Source organism: Passer domesticus, chromosome 6, assembly GCF_036417665.1.
Source record: "Passer domesticus isolate bPasDom1 chromosome 6, bPasDom1.hap1, whole genome shotgun sequence".
Classification (NCBI taxonomy): Eukaryota; Metazoa; Chordata; class Aves; order Passeriformes; family Passeridae; genus Passer; species Passer domesticus.
Window position 1 is genome coordinate 57,756,225 of NC_087479.1, and position 7,627 is coordinate 57,763,851.

At 39.4% G+C, this 7,627-nt stretch overlaps 1 long non-coding RNA gene across 4 annotated transcripts in view; it reads left to right on the forward strand.

Annotated features, from left to right (window-relative positions):
* The window catches only part of LOC135302196 (uncharacterized), a 44,060-nt gene extending 36,753 nt beyond the window's left edge, over positions 1-7,307 (forward strand). For 3 of the 4 annotated variants that reach the window (XR_010363896.1, XR_010363894.1, XR_010363895.1), the window contains 4 exons: positions 2,503-2,696; positions 4,035-4,260; positions 4,685-4,834; positions 7,251-7,307. This is a non-coding gene — a long non-coding RNA (uncharacterized LOC135302196). Of the gene's footprint in view, positions 1-1,956; positions 1,977-2,502; positions 2,697-4,034; positions 4,261-4,684; positions 4,835-7,250 lie in introns of all 4 variants that reach the window. The other variant, XR_010363897.1, reaches the window with a different exon arrangement.
* Positions 7,308-7,627: the final 320 nt, after the last annotated feature.

Sequence of the window (7,627 nt, forward strand, 5' to 3'; positions counted from 1 at the left end):
AAGTTCATTCTTAAAAATCACTGAGACGTAAAATTCCTTTTCAACAGGCTTTTTTTAAACCCAAGAACCATTTAAGATGTGTATCATATCAAACCTTCCCTAAGAAATCTGCCACAATGACTGAGAACAACTTCAATTAAATCCTCTTATTGAGTGAAGAAGTAATTTACATTCAAATTTCGCCAGATGAGGTTAATGTAATTATGCCAGGGATGTTCCAAAAACTGGCTGCTCCCCATGGCCTTATCATGACTTGCAAATCAGAGAAGGAAGCACTGTTGGTTTCCTTTTCTCCCTTGTGTGTTGCATACAGAAATCTACGTTTCCAGAGGAAGCTACACCTCCTGAATGTTTTTTTCTTTTTCCTTGAAATGTCTTTGGTGGTAATAGCCACCCTTCATTCTTATTTTTTCAATTTTATTTTTTTTAAGTTTGACCCTATTGTTAATGTTTTTTCTTAAGGCTTGGAAAAGTTTATAAGTAAAAAAATAAAAAAAACCACCTAAATGATGAGAACTGCAGTGTAGATTAAAAAATAAGCAGATAATTACAAAACAATAGATGATTACATCATTTATGCAGTGAAATCTTTATGTCAGAGCACATACCTTCTAGATAAAAAACCCTATAATTTAATTAGGATTGTTCTCTCCACATCTCATACAGTAACTTGGCATTTCAAACTTATACAAACATTTTCTTAAGCATACATATAAGAACCCAAATGACATCTAAAAAACAAAAACTATTGGCTTATGATTATTGAAGAAGCCTCTGTCTAGTGGGAAAAAAAAAGATAGATATGAGTTATTCCTAGTTTTGATGTCTAAGTGGAAAAACTGTTGTACACTTTGGTGGTTGGAGCATATTTAAGCTTGGTCCATTTTAAAAATTCTCTTTAAAATTCTACACAATGCAGTCTTTAAAAAGTTTTGGGACATCTGTGCACTGACAGTGCTCATACAATTTTGTGTAAGATAGGAGAATGTACAGCTGGCCAAATGCTTTCATTCCTTCTTCTGACAATGGTCACTGGCATTTTTAATATTGCATATTGCATGTGTGAAAGTGGAAGAGAGAAAAAATGTAAGAGTGTCTTGAATTCTTCAGGTATCAATGGTGAAATAAGTATTATTTTTATATTTGCATGCTATATTCAGCAATTTACTTCCAATCCATGGGTTACTGGCTATATATTTTCTTCATAAGGAAGAATCTAGGCTGAAAAGGAGCTCTTTGAGGTACTGATTTCCTCCTTGATTTCCCTGATGCACCGCAGCAGGAATTTCCTTAGTGATATTTTATTCATTTTCCCCCTTCTAATTGTCTTTGATTTTTCTTTCTCTATCCTTCTTTCCATGCTCTGCCGCAGAAAATGACTTTGTGGTGAGCAGAGGGGAATTCCTTCAACATATTTCAGGGAGCATGTAATTCAGCCTGGGATTTTGCTGCAAATGCTAGAGATGAAAAGTGCTAACTAACAAAATCTGCTTGAGGGGAAAATGCTTTCTCACTTTGGTACTGAAATATTCATAGCATGAGACTTCCCCCTATGCTATGACAATTGCATGCGGATTTCAGATGGAACTTTTGTTTTCTTTGCAAGTTTTGTCTTGGCAGGGGACGCTGGCACTATTCCTTCTGCCAGGATTTTTCATCTCAGCCCTGGATGTGACAGAGGTCACCCAGCCACGTGGGATTTTGGGGTTTGTGGCTCGGGGTGATGCGCAAACTCCTTCCTGCCACAGGTCTCCTTTTCTAGGAGCGCGCTGCTGTGCTTGAACCAACAGCAGCACAAAGAGATCTAACCAAAAACACATCTCAGCTTTTTGCACCATTGCACCACAACAGAAAGCTGAAACAGGATTTTAAGTTGTGCGTTTGGGATCATTTTTTGTAAAGCCTGAATTATTCTGTCATGTGCATTAATCATTTTAATATGGGTGTCCTACGCAGCACATCTTCAGGGGTTGCAGGTAAGACTTCTGCACTGGAATTCCTACCTTAATCAAATTCAGGATACTGGAACAGGAAACGGGAAAGGTACAAGGTTGGAATGCAAATTAGCATATTAGCAAAAAGATATAAATTACATTCTCAATAATAAAAAAATAAAAACAACCAAACCCAGAAAAAAGTTCTGTTATTTAAAAAATAACAGAACACATAAAAATACTTCTGTTTATATAGTAATATATTTTATTCTATTCTAAGTATAAGCACAGGAAATTATTTATTTGTTTTGTGTAGTATTAGCTTAAGAGGTTTGTTGTTGCACAGTATTCAATGTGTGACACACTTATTACAGGCAAGCAACAAATGTCCAGAATTTCTAAGCTATCCCTAAGGGGCGACATGAATATATTCATTAGCAAGCATCAAACACCAAATAAATATATTCATCATCAAAAACAATTTTTTCCATTTACTAACTACATTTTTTATATTTTTGTTTTTATGTGTGCCGTGAAGATGAACACAGAAAATGTTTTCCATTCCTAGGTGGTGTAATAGGAATGTTTCTGTGTTTCTGAGTGAAAATTTATACTACATGGATAATCCCAGGCTCTGATCAAAAAGGGGATGTATAAAACTGAATGTTTGGTCTGATCCATGGTTCATTGGATTCCACCTGAGAATGAAAACAAAATGCCCCTCACTGGGCTTTGAGACTCCTCCTGCCTCACCTCAAGGAAGTACATATTGTAATTTTTTGTGCCTTAATTTATGTGAGTGAAGTTCCTCCTCTGCTGAGACAGTGGCACAGCCCCTGTGCTTTCAGCTGGATGTAATCCCACGTCCAGAAGTGCCCTGTGACTGATGGTGTGTGTCACACACAGCTCCAGGAAATCTCATTTATATACATTTGTGCAGGGCCCTGCACAGTAAAACTTGGTGTGGTCAAAGTGAGCTAATGAGCTGGTAACGTAATATAAATAATAAATTATTCCTGCTAAACAGCTTTGTGTAGAGGGTTGTGATTTTGTGGAAAGGAGATTTATACGGCATGAAAAAATAGTATTTAATGGCTTCCCTTTTAGTTATTCTTTAGCTTACTTGCAGATCAAATCCACAGGTCAACACAGAACATCACTAATTATCTTGGTTGCTCAAGGACCTCACAAAAGCTAGGAATAAATTATTATGATTTGGATATTATTAATTTAACTGACAAAGAAAATTGGCTTGAATATTCAAAATTATTTTACCCTGAAAATGCAGCTCTTGCCTTTGGTTGTGTTTGTCTCCTACTGCTGTAGATCCATCTTTCCTAGAAGAGGCAGGGGAAATAAACTGCCTTGAGAAATCATAATGACCTCATAAAAGGAAGGGGTGAAATGCCTTAATCTTACCTCCCAACTTCTGCTCCACCAGTGGAGGAGAACCCCAACATGGGGTTCATGCTGATAACTGGAGGAAACGTTTTTATTTCTATTGCTCCAGAGCAGCAGGAAAGAGGCCCCCTCTCCTCAGCTGTGCTCTTTGAATCAAACTGCCAAAGTCCAGAGCAAATGGTAGAAATCATCAAAAGTGTAGTTATAAACCCCAAGAACCAAACCAAAGAGCCTCTAGCTGCTGCTTTATCCAACCCAATGAGTCCGTATTTAAGGGGGAAAGTCCAATTCTATTCTAGATAATTGGACTTTTTTTTCCCTTTCAGTTTAAATACATAGTGGTAAGTGAAATGGAGGGGAGGATGACAAGGAAAGAGCCCCACACTGCAATGTAGGTAACATCATAATTTGGAATTGGAGCAGAGAAAATAGAAGGAGGCATTGCAGGAAATGTCTTTGTGCTGATCAGTGATAAAGTGAAATATCATCTGGGTACATGTTCTTTGATTTATTGGGAAATTAATTCACCTGCAGGAATTTACCCCTAAAATGTTTATTTTTATTATCTAGCTGGGACACTTGTGTAAGCTTGCAGAAACAGAGGCTGGCTCAGAGATTGTCTGTGCCTTGTAAAAAAATTAAATGCTTGTTACTGTTTATTGCTTTTGACTAATATAGGGAAAATTATCCTCTGAGCAGGCTTGGCTCCTAATGCTGTGATTAAATAGAGGTGGAGATAAACTTTGTGACTGCCTTGCTGCTGGAACTACCTACGTGCTCTGAGTGTCTTTGTCACAGCCACACACAGGATAGAAACTTCTCTTGGCACAAGAATTTCACTTGGTGGGAAGAATCTTGGAATTTTAATTTTTTTTTAGACACAAGAGGCTGCATATGCCAAACCCACACAATAATGGTGAGCCTGGTGAGTACTATTTTAAAAATCCTGGTTTGAGAGAGCTCTTGCCTTCACACTTGTTTTTGCCTTGGGATTTGCACACATTTTTCTGAAAAGACGTAAAACCTCTCCTAGGTATTAAAAGGTTCATGCATACTTGGATATTTGGCCCTACAGGTAACATAAGTCAACATTATTGATTTTATAAGTTAACATTATTTTATTTTTATATTATTTTAAATATAATTATAAATGTTATATTTTTATTATTATAACTACAAATTACATTATAATTATAAATTATAAATTAAATTATCTAAGATTGTTAATTTTATCGTTGTTGTTATATATTTTATTGTTATTATTATATTTTTTGGTAACGTCCATGCTTCAGTGGTACTACCCAAACACATTGCAGTACCCTCAAATTTAGTGCCTTTCTCCTCTGCAGACAGAAAATCTGACACTGACATTTGCAAAAGGATGCTGAGGCCTCAGAAGCATGACTTGGAAATTAGATGAGGACATCAGGAGCTGGGGGCAGAGCTGCAGACACTTGGAAAGAAAAGTTCCTAGCAGGATGTTAATGTCCTTCCTCCAGGTATGCTGTTGTTTTATCAAGCACACCTCTTAGCTATTTGCAGCCTCCTCTGTCACCTGTGGCAGCTTTAACCTGTATGCAATGATCCTGTGCTGAGATCAAGCTGCCTGCTAATGTGGCTAAAAACCTGACCTGCATGGCTCCCAGCCCATTTCCTTACCTTGAAAGGTCTGTCAGTTAAAACAGTTTGCCAGAATGATAGCATTTTGCTCCTGAAAAGTAATATTGCAAGCATGTGGAGAGCCATTATTGTCTGACTCGTGGCATCCTTCATCTCTCATTCCCCTCAGAACTCAGTTTTCCACCTGCACTTTCTCCCAGTGACTGTCTGGGAATATCACAATTCCATGAGCAGCAGGTTGCTGCTTCCCCCCAGTCCAGAGCAACTTCCAGACTGCTCTAACCAGACAATAATGAAGAATAAATGCCTAATGCCCCAATGTGGTAAATCAGATTAAACAATTGAGCATATCCAAAGAAATTAAATGTAGCCCAATAATGCTTAATGGCTTGGAAAGTTATAGAAGGGGGAAACTTCAGAACCTGGAGTAAGTTACTGACATACTCATTCAGAAATGAATGACTGCATTATTAACCTGCTGAACTTAAGAGAAGACTTTGAGAAATGAGAATGTCAGAATGAGACTGACAGGGTGTCATCTACCCCTCTGTTTTAGTGTGTGTTCTCTGGGTTGGCACTGGTCACCTCCAGCTGCTCATCCCAGTTCCACACTCAGTGCTCACACCCAAACCACTCATGGGGAAAAGGAAACCAGGGCACAGGACACCGACAGAGGTTCACCACCAATTTTTGGCTCAGCTTTGTACTCAAGCCTCATAAATGGAGAATGAATCCCAAAACCCTGCTCTTGACTCAGGTCAGCCCTTGGCACCCTTGGCTTTGGTGGCAAGGAGAAGGGTGGGCCCTGCCCGAGTGTTCCTGCCTGGGTGCTGGGAGTGATGCCTTGGGGAGGCTGAGCTAGAGCAGAGGCTGGGCAAAGCTACAGAATAAAGCAGGGATTGATTCCAAGGATCTCCTCCATGGATGCACCTTGGGCAGCACCAGAGCCCAGCCAGGGCTGCACCCAAGATGAACCCAAATGGTCCCAAAATGCACGAGCGCTGCCGGGGTCTCTCCCTGGGATCAGCTCTGCTCCATGTGCACATTGCAGTTCAGTGTCCAGTTCCAGCTGCAGCCCCTGCAGTCCCATCCTGCTTGTTTTTCTCTCTGCAGCCCACGGGGTTTGTGCTCTTGGGCTGAGATTGGGATCATTTGTCCTTGGTGCCCAGCTGGAGCAGGAATTGTTTTGTCTCCCTGCTCTGTGCACAGAGCTCACCATGCCCTCATGTGAAGCCCAGACCCACACACTAAAGCAGCACAGAATCTGGAAAATAGAAAAGCTGAACCCTGAGGAATCAGGCAGAGGCTGACTGTGTTCTGCTCCAAGATCATTAAACCTCGCTAGGCTTGGGCTCACAAGAAGACTTTTGGAGCTGACAAGTGCTCCTCATCTCCCTTCTTCCCATGCTTACTGGAGCCTTTTGGATGGTGCATGCATGTCTATCACCCCCTCAGCTCCCAAGGGGTTATTCAGTCCTAACTGCCTGACATTTATTTGGCTTTAGTTCTTTGAATGAGCACTCCCATTCCTTCACTCCTCATGGGTCTGTGCTGTGATTTCCAGCAGCTGACACAGCCACGTGGTCCACTTCTGCTCAGAAATGCCAAGTACTGGAAATTTCAGAGCCGCCTTTTTCTTTGGGGGAAAAAAAAAAGGAAATGCAGCCTACATTTGTGGGTATAAATATTTTCATTTAGTTTTACAGTTGATGGTAATGTCCCTGATGATTTGAAGGTTAAATCCTATTAGCCCAATCTCTTTTTTTGTCCATTTGACTGTGATGGGAACAGATAGGAGATGTGAGAAGAACTTTAATAAATGCATTTCAGTGCTAAAAATGTTGCATTAGCAATTTTACCTGCCACTAGATATCCTAGACCTCTCTCATCAGTACATCTGGCTCTGCTTCTTTTGTGCAGATTTAATAGCTACCACTAATGAAATGAAGACCATGGTCATTATATTTATTTTTTTTTAATAAATAAACCATAAATACTTATGGACCTAGGTTTCATTAAGTACAGTTTCCTCCTTTTGTAAAAAATTTTCTTGATCTCTTGGTCGAGGTGAGAAGTTAGAAAACTGTAGTCACAGTACTTTGCTATCCCAATATACCCAATAGTTGAGGGGTATTTATGGCTAATTATATAAACAGTGACAAGGATCAAATAATTTGCACTGTGGGCTTTCACACGCTCCAGGGAAATTGCTAGGATCATTTAAAAATATGGGAAATCCCGGCAAGTAATCTGCTACCTTCACAAATATTTCTCTTTGCATCTAATTCCATGCAGATGTGCAATAGATGGAGGAAAATGTGCTGAAATTTGAATTTCTACTTAAACGCAAGTTTATTTTTTTTTATTTTTTAATATTCTGCCACCTATTGGTAACTGTAGGTGCTTGAGCTAATGTACATGGCACAGTGATATACACACAAGAGCCAGCATAATCCATGTCCCTGTCCCTCTTAATTAACACCACCATTTACTCTTCTTCCCATGCAATTTACTCGGCAAAACTTCCTATGGATCAAATTATGTCAGGGGAAATTATTCAAGCATTAAAACAATTCCACTGTTTTCTGGTTGGCCTGAAAACAAATCACATTTTCAGATTCTAGACTGTCCTTCAACCTAGAAATATATCTTAAATACCAGGGCCTGTCTTT